This window comes from Rhinopithecus roxellana, chromosome 3, assembly GCF_007565055.1.
Source record: "Rhinopithecus roxellana isolate Shanxi Qingling chromosome 3, ASM756505v1, whole genome shotgun sequence".
Taxonomy (NCBI): domain Eukaryota; kingdom Metazoa; phylum Chordata; class Mammalia; order Primates; family Cercopithecidae; genus Rhinopithecus; species Rhinopithecus roxellana.
Genome location: NC_044551.1, coordinates 70,408,460 through 70,424,469, shown reverse-complemented (window position 1 = coordinate 70,424,469; position 16,010 = coordinate 70,408,460). Strand labels below are relative to the sequence as shown.

The window sequence follows — 16,010 nt, the reverse complement described above, 5'->3', positions numbered from 1 at the left end:
TTCTTGCCTGGGGACCATTCTGCCTTTGCAGGACTAACAAATTAGTTACGAGATTAGAAATTATAGTTTAAGGGTCATGCAACCTCTGGCTGCAAGAGTCTGAACCTTCCCAAATTGCTCCTAGGGATAAAATCACTATTAATTACTATGAATAACATCACTATTGCAAAACCTAAGATCAGAGCTTGAGATATTTTACAGAGCCTGCACTTGATGGATCAGCCAACACTACCCAGACTGGTAATCTGGCTCAGCCAGTTCTGCGATCCCACCCAGGAACGTGAGACAGCAAGAAAAACCTCACTTTGATCCTCTGTGATTCTATCTCCAACCTGACCAATCAGCACTCCACATTTACATTTATCTTATGTTTAAAAACTCCGATCCCCGAATGCTTGAAGAGACTGATTTGAGTAATAATAAAACTCCGGTCTCCCACACAGCTGGCTCTGCATGAATTATTCTTTCTCCATTGTAATTCCTCTGTCTTGATAAATCGGCTCTGTCCAGGAAGTCCTTCAAACTATCTGCTAGTGGCAGGCACTGCTTTGGCTCAGGGCCACAGGCCAGATACTACATTCTGATATATGGCAAAAACTATCTGCCACTGACAGAGGGTCAGGAAGCCCTCCTATACCCTATCCCTTCACAGAGACAAAGAAAGTGTTTGCTCTGACCCCCTACAGACACAAAGCAACATTCAGCTGCCATCAACACAAGGGGCAGTAAATCCTCCTATGTTCTAGAGCCATACTGTCCAATGCTGTAGCCACCTGCCACATATATTGAGATCACTAAAAATGGCTACTGTGATTAAGAAACTAAATTTTAATTTTAACTAAGTTACATTTAAATACAGTTGTCCCTTACTACTGTGGGTACTGGTTACAGGACTTCCTGTGGATAACAAAATCTGAGGATGCACAAGTCCCATATATAAAACGGTGTAGTATTTGCATGTAACCTATGTACATTCTTCTATACACTTTAAAACATCTCCAGATGTTTTAAAATATCTGTTATCTACCCAGTCTACAGTATTTTGTTATGAAAGACTGAGCTAAGATACAAAGCAGTGTTTAGAGAAGAATTTAAGGCATTTAATGTATCCATTCGAAAAGATATTTCAAATAAAATTCCTATGCTTCCACTTTAAGAAGTTAGAAAATAAATAAATCCTAGAAAATAAATCCTAATACAATGTAAATGTTATATAAATAGTTGTTACACTGTATTTTTTAATTTGTGGGGTTTTTTAATTGTTGTATTATATTTTTTTCTGAATATTTTCAATCTGTGTTTGGTTGAATCTGCAGATGCAGAACCTGAAAATATGTTGGGCCAACTGTAGTTACATATATGGGACAACACAGATCTACATGCTTCAATTAAAAAGCAAAAGTTGTTATATAAGATTTTAAAAAGCAAGAGTCAACCATAGACATCTCTAAAAAACTTACTGAAGATTAGTTTAAAAGTAAAAGAACAGAAAAAGATTTACCGGGCAAATACAAATCAAAAGAAACCTGGAGAAGCTATATATCAGACAAAGTAGACACTCTAAAGAATAAGAAATACTACCAGGAGTCAAGGTATGTAACATAATGATATAAGGGTCAATTCAGCAAAAAGATATAATGCTAAATGTGTATGTACCCAATAAGAGAGATTTAAAATACAGAAAAGAAAAAAAAATTTACCGAAAGGAGAAACAGACACATCCACAACTATAGATGAGATTTCAATATTCCTCTCTCAGTAATTGTTAAAATAAGACATAAAATCAGTAAAGATATAGGCCAACATGATCAACATATCAACCAACTTGACCTCACTGATATTGATAGGATACTCTATCCCCAAACAGAATATATAATCTTGCTAAGTATAAATGAAATATTTATTGAGATAAACTATATTTTGGATCAACAAACAAATCATTATAAATTTAAAAGTTTAAAATAATAGGAATTATGTTCCAAACTACAATGGGATTAAAATAGAACTCAATTAGCAATTGATTTCTATCAATTAACAGATTAATTAACAATCAACAGATTAATATTAGAAACCCAAAATATCTGGAAATTATACTGCACACTTCTAAATATTCCATAGTTCAAAAATAAATCACAAAAGTAGAAAATATTTTGATATAAATATTTACTCACTGAAAACATAAACATAAGATATCAAACTTTTGGAAGCTGTTATAAACTGAATGCTTGTGCCACCCAAAATTCTTATGTTGAAGTTCTAACACCCAATGTTTCAGCACTGGAGGTAGGTGAGGCCTTTTGGAGGTAATTAGATTTAGATGAGTTCATGAGGATGGGCCACTATGATGGAATTAGTGTCCATATAAGAAGAGGAAGACGGAGCCTGTCCCTCCCCACTCCACTCCATCTCTTTCAGTCACATGAGGATGCAGACAGCAAGCCCTCTGCAAGCTAGAAGGGGGCCTCTACTAGGCACCAAATCTGGGGGCACCTGGATCTTGAACTTCTCAGTCTCCAGAACTGTGAAAAATAAATATCTGTTATCTACCCAGTCTACAGTATTTTGTTATGAAAGACTGAGCTAAGATACAAAGCAGTGTTTAGAGAAGAATTTAAGGCATTTAATGTATCCATTCGAAAAGATATTTCAAATAAAATTCCTATGCTTCCACTTTAAGAAGTTAGAAAATAATGAGCAAATAAGAAGGAAGAAAGTAACAAACAGTAGAAATAAAAAAAATAAAAAAAATAAAAAAAAACAGAAAAACAGGTACAAAATCTACTGGTAACTGAAATGAAAAACATCATTTTCAAGAGTATCAAAAAACATGGAATAAAAATCTATATCAAATTATGCTTCCACAGTTAATAATAAAGAAGTTACAACAAAAATGTCAGTGCTACCAGTTCATTGCAGTATGTTGCTAGGAAGTATTAATCCATTTTCTGACTCTAGAAGTATCTACCTTAAAATCTATATATAGTATATGCCACTGGGGAAGTAGAACATGTTTTCTTTTTCCCTCAATAAATGAAATAATAACATTCTTGTAAATCATTTTCTAAGAACTGGTTGAAGGGAAAACGATAGAATGAATTGTGTACAGATCATTGAGACTCCTCTGACAGACAGAAAATACGATTAGTACTAAAGAGAACCTTCTAGCATGGAGATCAGGGATTAATTTGCATTTCTAGCATGGAGATCAGAGATTAATTTGCATTTGCCCAAATGCAAACTGCCTAGGCCCCTTCTTCAGGCCCTCCCTTTAATTAAATGGTCTTCTAGTGGGACTTCAGACAAGCACTGAAAATCAAACTTCAAATGTTTAATTTTGTATTAAAATAATACAAAACAGAAACCACAACTGGCAAATGGTTAGGTAAGGGAGGATGTTAGCCTATCATTCCTGTCAAAAATCTGGACTTTTGACCATTTTGGGGTTTCTGTATTATTCATTAACTCATTCATTCTCTAAACAGTTGGAGCACCTAAGCACTTTTGAAGCTGGGGCTAAACAGATGGCACCTATTTAGGGGACCTCACAGTGGAGTGCAGGAGTACACTATGGGCTTTCATACAGGCAGATTGGGAGGAGGAAGTGACTAATTCTGCCTAGGGGACAGCAATGTCCTTATAGAGGTGATAATATTTAAGGGCAGTTTTGAAAGATAACTAGAAGGTTGCCAGGCAAGGAAAGGGGCAACACATATTCTAGGCAGATGGAACATTATTTTCTAAGGCAAGGAGTGGGAAACTGCATACTGTGTTCAGAAATGACAACCAATTGCTTGGTAGCCTAATACTCATGCTGCTGTTTCTCAACATTATATATGACTACAGGTTTGTCAATAATGGAATTTCCACTAAAAAGGTATCTTTTGTGAATATGTGTCTTTTTACACTAGCATCTACAGCTGACCTTTGAACAGCACAGGTTTGAACTCCAGGGTCTACTTATATGCAGATTTTGCCCCACCTGTGCCACCCCTGAGAAAGCAAGACCAACTTCTCTCCTCTTCCTCCCCCTCAAACTACTCAATGATGATGAGGATGCAAGACCTTTGTAGTGATCCACTTCCACTTAATAAATATGTTTTTTCTTCCTTATGTTTTTCTTAATGACAATAACATTTTTCTTTAGCTTACTTTACTGTAAGAAGATAGTACATAATACATATAACATATAAATTATGTGTTAATTGACTTTATTTATTGGTAAGGCATCTGGTTAACAATAGGTTACTAAAGGTTAATTACTGCGAGTCAAAAGTTACACACGTATTTTTTATTATGTAGGAGTCAAAAGTATGGAGGAGAGGAAGTACATGGTATGGTTTGGAAACATTATACAGACTTGTTTGGATAGAATATAGAAAAGTAAAAGGCAAGGCACAGAAGACTTATTGGAGTCTGATTATCAAGGGTCTTAATGACAGGGCACAACTTGTACAATCCTACCAGATGGTCCTGCTCCAGTGGCAAAGACTAAAGGATTTGAACTGCAATATGCATCTGATGCCCAGGGTGACATCGGCTGAATGGTTCTCAACCTTTTTCTTTTTTTTTTTTTTTTTTTTTTTTTTTTGAGGCGGAGTCTTGCTCTGTCGCCCAGGCTGGAGTGCAGTGGCCGGATCTCAGCTCACTGCAAGCTCTGCCTCCCAGGTTCCCGCCATTCTCCTGCCTCAGCCTCCCAAGTAGCTGGGACTACAGGCGCCCGCCTCGTCACCCGGCTAGTTTTTTGTATTTTTAGTAGAGACGGGGTTTCACTGTGTTCGCCAGGATGGTCTCGATCTCCTGACCTTGTGATCCGCCCGTCTCGGCCTCCCAAAGTGCTGGGATTACAGGCTTGAGCCACCGCGCCCGGCCTCAACCTTTTTCATTATCAAGACAAGTTAAGTGCCAAACTCTCCAAATCATGATGTATAAATGACATGGAGAGGGAACTATCCAGAGAGAAAAGACCCTCTCATTACCCTTTTGAAATTCATAGTAAGTAGCAGTTCACTCCTTTAATACTATGCCTCTATAAAAATGAAGGCCAGGGTGGCTGGCAAGATGGCTGAATAAGAATAGTTCCAGACAGCAGCTCCCAGTGAGATCAATGCAGAAGGTCGGTGATTTCTGCATTTCTAGCTGAGGTACCCGGCTCATCTCATTGGGACTGGTTAGACAGTGGGCACAGCCCACAAAAGCAAGCAGGAGCAGGGTGGGCTGTTGCCTCACCCAGGAAGCGAAAGGGATCAGGAAACTACCTCCCTTGGCCAAGGGAAGCCATGAGGGACCCTGCTGTGAGGAATGGTGCACTCCAACCCAGAGACTACGCATTTCCCATGGTCTTCACAACCCACAGACCAGAAGATTCCCTCAGATGCCTAGAACACCAGAGCCCTAAGTTTCAAGCACATAACTGGGTGGCCATTTGGGCAGACACCAAGCTAGCTGCAGAAGTTTCTTTTCATACCCTGGTGGCACCTGGAATGTCAGCGAGACAGAATCGTTCACTCCCTGGGAAAGGGGGCTGAAGTCAGGGAACAAAGTGGTCTAGCTCAGCGGATCCCACCCTCGTGGAGCTCAGCAAGCTAAGATCCACTGGCTTGAAATTTTCCCAACCCCATGGAGCTCAGCAAACTAAGATCCACTGGCTTGAAATTTTCCCAACCCCATGGAGCTCAGCAAGCTAAATTCCGCTGGCTTGAAATTTTCCCAACCCCATGGAGCTCAGCAAGCTAAGATCCACTGGCTTGAAATTCTCACTGCCAGCACAGCAGTCTGAAGCTGACCTGGGACACTCCAGCTTGGTTGGGGGAGAGGCACCCTCCACTACTGAGGCTTGAGGAGGTGGTTTTCCCCTCACAATTTAAACAAAGCCACTGGGAAGTTCGAACTGGGCAGAGCCCACCACAGCTCAGCACAACAGCTGCAGCCAGTCTGCCTCTCTAGATTCCTCCTCTCTGGGCAGGTCATCTCTGAAAGAAAGGCAGCAGCCCCAGTCAGGGGTTTATAGATAAAACTGCCATCTCCCTGGGACAGAGCACCTGGGGGAAGAGGCAGCTGTGGGCACAGCTTCAGCAGACTTAAAAGTTCCTGCCTACCGGCTCTAAAGAGAGCAGCAGATTTCCCAGCACAGCACGCAAGCTCTGCTAAGGGACAGACTGTCTCCTCATGTGAGTCCCTGACCCCCATGTCTCCTGACTGGGAGACACCTCCCAGTAGGCGTCAACAGACACCTCATACAGGAGAGCTTCAGCTGGCATCTGACAAGTACCCCCCTGGGATGAAGCTTCCAGAGGAAGGAACAGGCAGCAATCTTTGATGTCCTGCAGCCTCCGCTGGTGATGCCCAGGCAAACAGGGTCTGGAGTGGACCTCCAGCAAACTCCAGCGGACCTGCAGAAGAGGGGACTCACTATTAGAAGGAAAACTAACAAACAGAAAGGAAGAGCATCAACATCAACAAAAAGGACGTCTGCACAAAAACCCCATCTGAAGGTCACCAGCATCAAAACCAAAGGTAGATAAATGCTCGAAGATGATTAAAAAAAAAAAAAAGAAAGAAAGAAAGAAAAAGAAAAAAGAAACAGGGCAAAAAGGCTGAAAACTCCAAAAACCAGAATGTCTCTTCTCTTCTCAAAGATCACAACTCCTCACCAGCAAGGGAACAAAACTGGATGGAGAATGAGTTTGACAAGCTGACAGAAGTAGGCTTCAGAAGGTGGGTAGTAATGAACTTCTCTGAGCTAAAAGAACATGTTCTAACCCAATGCAAGGAAACTAAGAACCTTGAAAAAAGGTTCAAGGAATTGCGAACAAGAATAACCAGTTTAGAGAAGAACATAAATAACCTGATGGAGCTGAAAAACACAGCACAAGGCCTTCGTGAAGCATACACAAGTATCAATAGCTGAAACAATCAAGTAGAAGAAAGGATGTCAGAGACTGAAAATCAACTTAATGAAATAAAGCATGAAAACAAGATTACAGAAAAAAGAATGAAAAGAAATGAACAGAGCCTCCAAGAAATATGGGACTACATGAAAAGACCAAATCTACGTTTGATGGTGTACCTGAAAGTGATGGGGAGAATGGAACCAAATTGGAAGACACTCTTCAGGATGTTATCCAGGAGAATTTTCCCAACCTAGCAAGAGAGGCCAACATTCAAATTCAGGAAATACAGAGAACATCACAAAGATACTCCTCCAGAAGAGCACCCCAAGACATATAATCATTAGATTCACCAAGGTCGAAATGAAAGAAAAAATGTTAAGGGCAGCAAGAGAAGAAAGGTTGGGTTACCCACAAAGGGAAGTCCATCAGACTAACAGCAGATCTCTCTGCAGAAACACTACAAGTCAAAAGAAAGTGAGGGCCACTATTCAACACTCTGAAAGAATTTTCAACCCAGAATTTCATAACCAGCCAAACTAAGCTTCATAAGTGAAGGAGAAATAAAATCCTTTACAGATAAGCAAATGCTGAGAGATTGTGTCACCACCAGGCCTGACTTACAAGAGGTCCTGAAGGAAGACTAAATACAGAAAGAAAAAACCAGTACTGGCCACTGCAAAAACATACCAAATTGTAAAGGTCATCAAAACCATGAAGAAACTGCATCAATTAATGGGTAAAATAACCAGCTAGCATCATAATGACAGGATCAAATTCACACATAACAATATTAACCTTAAATGTAAACAGGCTAATGCCCCAATTGAAAGACACAGAGTGCCAAATTGGATAAACAGTCAAGACCCATCAGTGTGCTGTATTCAGGAGACCCATCTCATGTGCAAAGACACATATAGGCTCAAAATAAAGGGACGGATAAATATTTACCAAGTAAATGGAAAGCAAAAAAAAGCAGGGGCTGCAATCCTAGTCTCTGATAAAACAGACTTTAAACTAACAAAGATCAAAAGAAACAAAGAAGGCCATTACAATATGGTAAAGGGATCGATCAATGCAAGAAGAAGAGGTAACTATCCTAAATATATATGCACCCAATACAGGAGCACCCAGATTCATAAAGCGAGTTCTTAGAGATCAACAAAGAGATTCAGACTCCCACACAGTAACAGTGGGAAATATTAACACCCCACTGTCAATATTACACAGATCAATGAGATAGAAAATTAACAAGGATATCCAGGACTTGAACTCAGCTCTGGACCAAGTGGACCTAATAGACATCTACAGAACTCTCCACCCCAGATCAACAGAATATACATTCTTCTCAGCACTACACTACGCTTATTCTAAAATTGACCACATAATTGGAAGTAAAACACTCCTCAGCAAATGCAAAAGAACGGAAATCACAACAAACAGTCTCTCAGACCACAGTGCAATCAAATTAGAACTCAGGATTAAGAAAATGACTCGGGGGGTGGGGGGGGGGGGTGCGGGGCGCACAAGATGGCCGAATAGGAACAGCTCCAGTCTCCAGCTCCCAGCGTGAGTGACACACAACACGGGTGATTTCTGCATTTTCAACTGAGGTGCCGGACAATCGGTGCTGGTCAGCTGGTGCAGCCCGACCAGCAAAAGCTGAAGCAGGGCGAGGCATCGCCACACCTGGGAAGTGCAAAGGGGAAGGGAATCCTTTTTCCTAGCCAAGGGAAACTGAGACACACAACATCTGGAAAATCGGGTAACTCCCACCCTAATACTGTGCTTTACCAAGGGTCTTAGCAAACGGCACACCAGGAGATTATATCCCACACCTGGCCCGGAAGGTCCCACGCCCACGGAGCCTCCCTCATTGCTAGCACAGCAGTCTGAGATCTAACTGCAAGGTGGCAGTGAGGCTGGGGGAGGGGCGCCCACCATTGCTGAGGCTTAAGTGGGTAAACAAAGCCACTGGGAAGCTTGAATAGGGTGCAGCCCACTGCAGCTCAAGGAGGCCAGCCTGCCTCTGTAGACTCCTCCTCTGGGGACAGGGCACAGCTAAATAAAAAGCAGCAGAAACCTCAACAGAGGTAAATGCCCCTGTCTGATAGCTCTGAAGAGAGCAGTGGATCTCCCAGTACGGAGGCTGAGATCTGAGAACGGACAGACTGCCTGCTCAAGTGGGTCCCTGACCCCTGAGTAGCCTAACTGGGAGACACCCCCCACCAGGGGCAGACTGACACCTCACACCTCACACGGCGGGGTACACCCCTGAAACGAAGCTTCCGGAGCAAGAATCAGACAGCAACACTCGCTGTGCAGCAATATTCTATCTTCTGCAGCCTCCACTACTGATACAGGCAAACAGGGTCTGGACTGGACCTCAAGCAAACTCCAACAGACCTACAGCTGAGGGTCCTGACTGTTAGAAGCAAAACTAACAAACAGAAAGGACACCCAAACCAAAACCCCATCAGTACATCACCATCATCGAAGACCAAAGGCAGATAAACCCACAAACATGGGGAAAAAGCAGTGCAGAAAAGCTGGAAATTCAAAAAATCAGAGCACATCTCGCCTCCAAAGGAACGCAGCTTATCACCAGCAATGGAACAAAGCTGGACAGAGAATGACTTTGACGAGTTGAGAGAAGGCTTCAGTCAATCAAACTTCTCAGAGCTAAAGGAGGAACTACGTAACGAGTGCAAAGAAACTAAAAACCTTGAAAAAAGAATGGATGAATGGATAACTAGAATAATCAATGCAGAGAAGACTTTAAAAGAACTGATAGAGAGTCTTGGACCATAATCATGGTGGACATGATGGAGTTACCGAGGTCGCGCATCAACGCTGGCATGCTAGCTCAGTTCATCGACAAGCCTGTCTGCTTCGTAGGGAGGCTGGAAAAGATTCATCCCACCGGAAAAATGTTTATTTTTTCAGATGGAGAAGGAAAAAATGGAACCATCGAGTTGATGGAACCCCTTGATAAATAAATCTCTGGAATTACGGAAGTGGTTGGAAAAGTAACTGCCAAGGCCACCATCTTGTGCACATCTTATGTTCAGTTTAAAGAAGATAACCATCCTTTTGATCTTGGACTTTACAATGAAGCTCCGAAAATTATCCATGAGTTCCCTCAGTTTTATCCTTTAGGGATTGTGCAACATGATTGATCATGATGGATTTTCATACAATTGCAAACGAGCTATATTAAAGACTATTAAAGGAAGCCCCTCTTGTTTGAGGGAGAGATTTCTGTGCTTTCTCATATTTAATTTACTCTTTTTAAGATATTCCAACCTAGAGTTTTTGATGGAACTGATATATTGACAGTTCTCACCTAAGTCCTTTTATAAAGAATTGCTACTCCAATATATGGTCAGATTAGATGCAAGAATAAAGCAGTTGTCTGAGTTTAGGTTTCTATTTTGTTAATAAAAACTAAAATGGTACACACACACAAAAAAAGAACTGATAGAGATGAAAACCATAACACGAGAACTACATGACAAATGCACAAGCTTCAGTAACCGACTCGATCAACTGGAAGAAAGAGTATCAGCGATTGAAGATCAAATGAATGAAATGCAACGAGAAGAGAAATGCAGAGAAAAAAGAGTAAAAAGAAATGAACAAAGCCTCCAAGAAATATGGGATTCTGTGAAAAGAACAAATCTACGTCTGATTGGGGTGCCTGAAAGTGATGGGGAAAACGGATCCAAGTTGGAAAACACTCTTCAGGATATCATCCAGGAGAACTTCCCCAACCTAGCAAGGCAGGCCAACATTCAACTTCAGGAAATACAGAGAACGCCACAAAGATACTCCTCGAGAAGAGCAACTCCAAGACACATAATTGTCAAATACACCAAAGTTGAAATGAAGGAAAAAATGTTAAGGGCAGCCAGAGAGAAAGCTCGGGTTACCCACAAAGGGAAGCCCATCAGACTAACAGCAGATCTCTCAGCAGAAACTCTACAAGCCAGAAGAGAGTGGGGGCCAATATTCAACATTCTTAAAGAAAAGAATTTTCAACCCAGAATTTCATATCCAGCCAAACTAAGTTTCATAAGTGAAGGAGGAATAAAATCCTTCACAGACAAGCAAATGCTTAGAGATTTTGTCACCACCAGGCCTGCCCTACAAGAGATCCTGAAGGAAGCACTAAACATGGAAGGGAACAACCGGTACCAGCTATTGCAAAAACATGCCAAAATGTGAAGTCCATCGATGCTAGGAAGAAACTGCATCAACTAGCGAGCAAAATAACCAGCTAATATCATAATGACAGGATCAAATTCACACATAATAATATTAACCTTAAATGTAAATGGACCAAATGTTCCAATTAAAAGACACAGACTGGCAAACTGGATAAAGAGTCAAGACCCATCAGTCTGCTGTATTCAGGAGACCCATGTCATGTGCAGAGACACACACAGGATCAAAATAAAGCTGATGGAGGAATATCTACCAAGCAAATGGAAAACAAAAAAAAAGCAAGGATTGCAATCCTAGTCTCTGATAAAACAGACTTTAAAGCATCAAAGATCAAAAGAGACAACGAAGGCCATTACATAATGGTAAAGGGATCAATTCATCAGGAAGAGCTAACTATCCTAAACATATATGCACCCAATACAGGAGCACCCAGATTCATAAAGCAAGTCCTTAGAGACTTACAAAGAGACTTAGACTCCCATACAATAATAATGGGAGACTTTAACAACCCACTGTCAACATTAGACAGATCAACGAGACAGAAAGTTAACAAGGATATCCAGGACTTGAACTCAACTCTGCACCAAGTGGACCTAATAGACATCTACAGAACTCTCCACCCCAAATCAACAGAATATACATTCTTCTCAGCATCACATCACACTTATTCCAAAATTGAGCACACAGTTGGAAGTAAAGCACTCCTCAGCAAATGTAAGAGAACAGAAATTATAACAAACTGTCTCTCAGACCACAGTGCCATTAAACTAGAACTCAGGACTAAGAAACTCAATCAAAACCGCTCAACTACATGGAAACTGAACAACCTGCTCCTGAATGACTACTGGCTACATAACGAAATGAAGGCAGAAATAAAGATGTTCTTGGAAACCAATGAGAACAAAGATACAACATACCAGAATCTCTGGGACACATTTAAAGCAGTGTGTAGAGGGAAATTTATAGCACTAAATGCCTACAAGAGAAAGCAGGAAAGATCTAAAATTGACACCCTAACATCACAATTAAAAGAACTAGAGAAGCAAGAGCAAACACATTCAAAAGCTAGCAGAAGGCAAGAAATAACTAAGATCAGAGCAGAACTGAAGGAGATAGAGACACAAAAAACTCTCCAAAAAATCAATGAATCCAGGAGGTGGTTTTTTGAAAAGATGAACAAAATTGATAGACTGCTAGCAAGACTAATAAAGAAGAAAAGAGAGAAGAATCAAATAAAAAATCATAAAAAATGATAAAGGGGATATCACCACCGACCCCACCGAAATACAAACTACCATTAGAGAATACTATAAACACCTCTACGCAAATCAACTAGAAAACCTAGAAGAAATGGACAATTTCCTGGACACTTACACTCTCCCAAGACTAAACCAGGAAGAAGCTGAATCCCTGAATAGGCCAATAGCAGGCTCTGAAATTGAGGCAATAATTAATACCTACCAACCAAAAAAAGTCCAGGACAAGACGGATTCACACTTGAATTCTACCAGAGGTACAAGGAGGAGTTGGTACCATTCCTTCTGAAACTATTCCAATCAATAGAAAAAGAGGGAATCCTCCCTAACTCATTTTACAAGGCCAACATCATCCTGATACCAAAGCCTGACAGAGATACAAAAAAAAAGAGAATTTTAGGCCAATATCCCTCATGAACATCGATGCAAAAATCCTCAATAAAATACTGGCAAACCGAATCCAGCAGCACATAAAAAAGCTTATCCACCATGATCAAGTGGGCTTCATCCTTGCGATGCAAGGCTGGTTCAACATACGCAAATCAATAAACGTAATCCAGCATATAAACAAAACCAAAGACAAAAACCACATGATTATCTCTATAGATGCAGAAAAGGCCTTTGACAAATTCAACAGCTCTTCATGTTAAAAACGCTCAATAAATTCAGTATTGATGGAACGTATCTCAAAATAAGAAGAGCTATTTATGACAAACCCACAGCCTAATATCATACTGAATGGGCAAAAACTGGAAGCATTCCCTTTGAAAACTGGCACAAGACAGGGATGCCCTCTCTCACCACTTCTATTCAACATAGTGTTAGAAGTTCTGGCTAGGGCAATCAAGGCAAGAGAAACAAATCAAGGGTATTCAGTTAGGAAAAGAAGAAGTCAAATTGTCCCTCGTTGCAGATGACATGATTGTATATTTAGAAAACCCCATTGTCTCAGCCCAAAATCTGCTTAAGCTGATAAGTAACTTCAGCAAAGTCTCAGGATACAAAATTAATGTGCAAAAATCACAAGCATTCTTATACACCAGTAACACAAACAGAGAGCCAAATCATGAATGAACTTCCATTCACAATAGCTTCAAAGAGAATAAAATACCTAGGAATCCAACTTACAAGGGATGTCAAGGACCTCTTCAAAGAGAACTACAAACCACTGCTCAGTGAAATAAAAGAGGACACAAACAAATGGAAGAACATACCATACTCATGGATAGGAAGAATCAATATCGTGAAAATGGCCATACTGCCCAAGGTAATTTATAGATTCAAGGCCATCCCCATTAAGCTACCAATGACTTTCTTCACAGAATTGGAAAAACTGCTTTAAAGTTCATATGGAACCAAAAAAGACCCTGCATTGCCAAGACAATCTGAAGCCAAAAGAACAAAGCTGGAGTCATCATGCTACCTGACTTCAAACTATACTACAAGGCTACAGTAACCAAAACAGCATGGGACTGGTACCAAAACAGAGATATAGACCAATGGAACAGAACAGAGTCCTCAGAAATAATACCACACATCTACAGCCATCTGATCTTTGACAACCCTGACAAAAACAAGAAATGGGGAAAGGATTCCCTATTTAATAAATGGTAGCTGGAAGAATTGGCTAGCCATAAGTAGAAAGCTGAAACTGGATCCTTTCCTTACTCCTTATATGAAAATTAATTCAAGATGGATTAGAGACTTAAATGTTACACCTAAAACCATAAAAACTCTAGAAGAAAACCTAGGTAATACCATTCAGGACATAGGCATGGGCAAGGACTTCATGTCTACAACACCAAAAGCAACAGCAACAAAAGCCAAAATTGACAAATTGGATCTAATTAAACTAAAGAGCTTCTGCACAGCAAAAGAAACTACCATCAGAGTGAACAGGCAACCTACAGAATGGGAGAAAATGTTTGCAATCTACTCATCTGAAAAAGGGCTAATATCCAGAACCTATAAAGAACTCAATCAAATTTACAAGAAAAAAACAACCCAATCAAAAAGTGGGCAAAGGATATGTGCAGACACTTCTCAAAAGAAGACATTCAAACAGCCAACAGACATGAAAAATTGCTCATCATCACTGGTCATCAGAGAAATGCAAATCAAAACCACAATGAGATACCATCTCACACCAGTTAGAATGACAATGATTAAAAAATCAGGAAACAACAGCTGCTGGAGAGGATGTGGAGAAATAGGAACACTTTTACACTGTTGGTGGGACTGTAAACTAGTTCAACCATTGTAGAAAACAGTGTGGCGATTCCTCAAGGATCTAGAACTAGAAATATCATTTGACCCACCCATCCCATTACTGGGGATATACCCAAAGGATTATAAGTCATGCTGCTATAAAGACACATGCACACGTATGTTTACTGCAACACTATTCACAATAGCAAAGATTTGGAATCAACCCAAATGTCCATCAGTGACAGACTGGAATAAGAAAATGTGGCACATACACACCATGAAATACTATGCAGCCATAAAAAAGGATAAGTTCGTGTCCTTTGTAGGGACATGGATGCAGCTGGAAACCATCATTCTCAGCAAACTATCGCAAGAACAGAAAACCAAATACCGCATGTTCTCACTCATAGGTGGGAAATGAACAATGAGATCACTTGGACACAGGAAGGGTATCATCACACACCAGGTCCTATTGTGGGGAGGGGATGAGGGGACGGATAGCATTAGGAGATATACCTAATATAAATGACGAGTTAATGGGTGCAGCACACCAACATGGCACATATATACATATGTAACAAACCTGCGCGTTGTGCACATGTACCCTAGAACTTACAGTATAATAACAACAACAACAACAAAAATCACTCAAAACCACGCAACTACATGGAAATTGAACAAACTGTGCCTGAATGACTACTGAGTGAATAACGAAATGAAGGCAGAAGTAAACAAGTTCTTTGAAACCAATGAGAACAAAGACACAATGTACCACAGTGTCTGGGACACAACTAACGCAGCGTTTAGAGGGAAATTTATAGCGCTAAACACCCACAAGAGAAAGCAGGAAAGATCTAAAATCGACCCCCTAACATCACAATTAAAGCAAGAGCAAACATACTCAAAAGCTACCAGAAGACCAGAAATAACTAAGAACAGAGCAGAACTGAAGGAGATAGAGACATGAAAAACCCTTCAAAAAAAAAAAAAAAAAAAAAAAAAATCAATGAATCCAGGAGCTGGTTTTTTGAAAAGATTAACAAAATAGATAGACCACTAGCTAGACTAATAAAGAAGAAAAGAGACAAGAATCGAAGAGACACAATAAAAAATGATAAAGGGGATATCACCACCGGTCCCACAGAAATACAAACTACCATCAGAGAATATTATAAACACCTCTACGCAAATAAACTAGAAAATCTAGAAGAAATGGCCAAATTCCTGGACACATACACCCTCTAACGACTAAACCAGGAAGAAGTCAAATCCCTGAACAGACCAATAACAAGTCCTGAAATTAATAGCCTACTAACCAAAATATGTCTGGGACCAGATGGATTCACAGCCGAATTCTACCAGAGGTACAAAGAGGAGCTGGTACCATTCCTTCTGAAACTATTCCAAACAATAGAAAAAGAGGGACTCCTCC

The 16,010-nt window shown here is 40.4% G+C and overlaps 1 protein-coding gene and 1 pseudogene across 3 annotated transcripts in view; one reads left to right on the top strand and one right to left on the bottom strand.

Annotated features, from left to right (window-relative positions):
- The window catches only part of WDR70 (WD repeat domain 70), a 377,836-nt gene that overhangs the window by 91,741 nt on the left and 270,085 nt on the right, over positions 1-16,010 (bottom strand). The gene's annotated exons all lie outside the window — the stretch shown is intronic.
- LOC104665764 lies at positions 9,701-10,066 on the top strand (annotated as a pseudogene).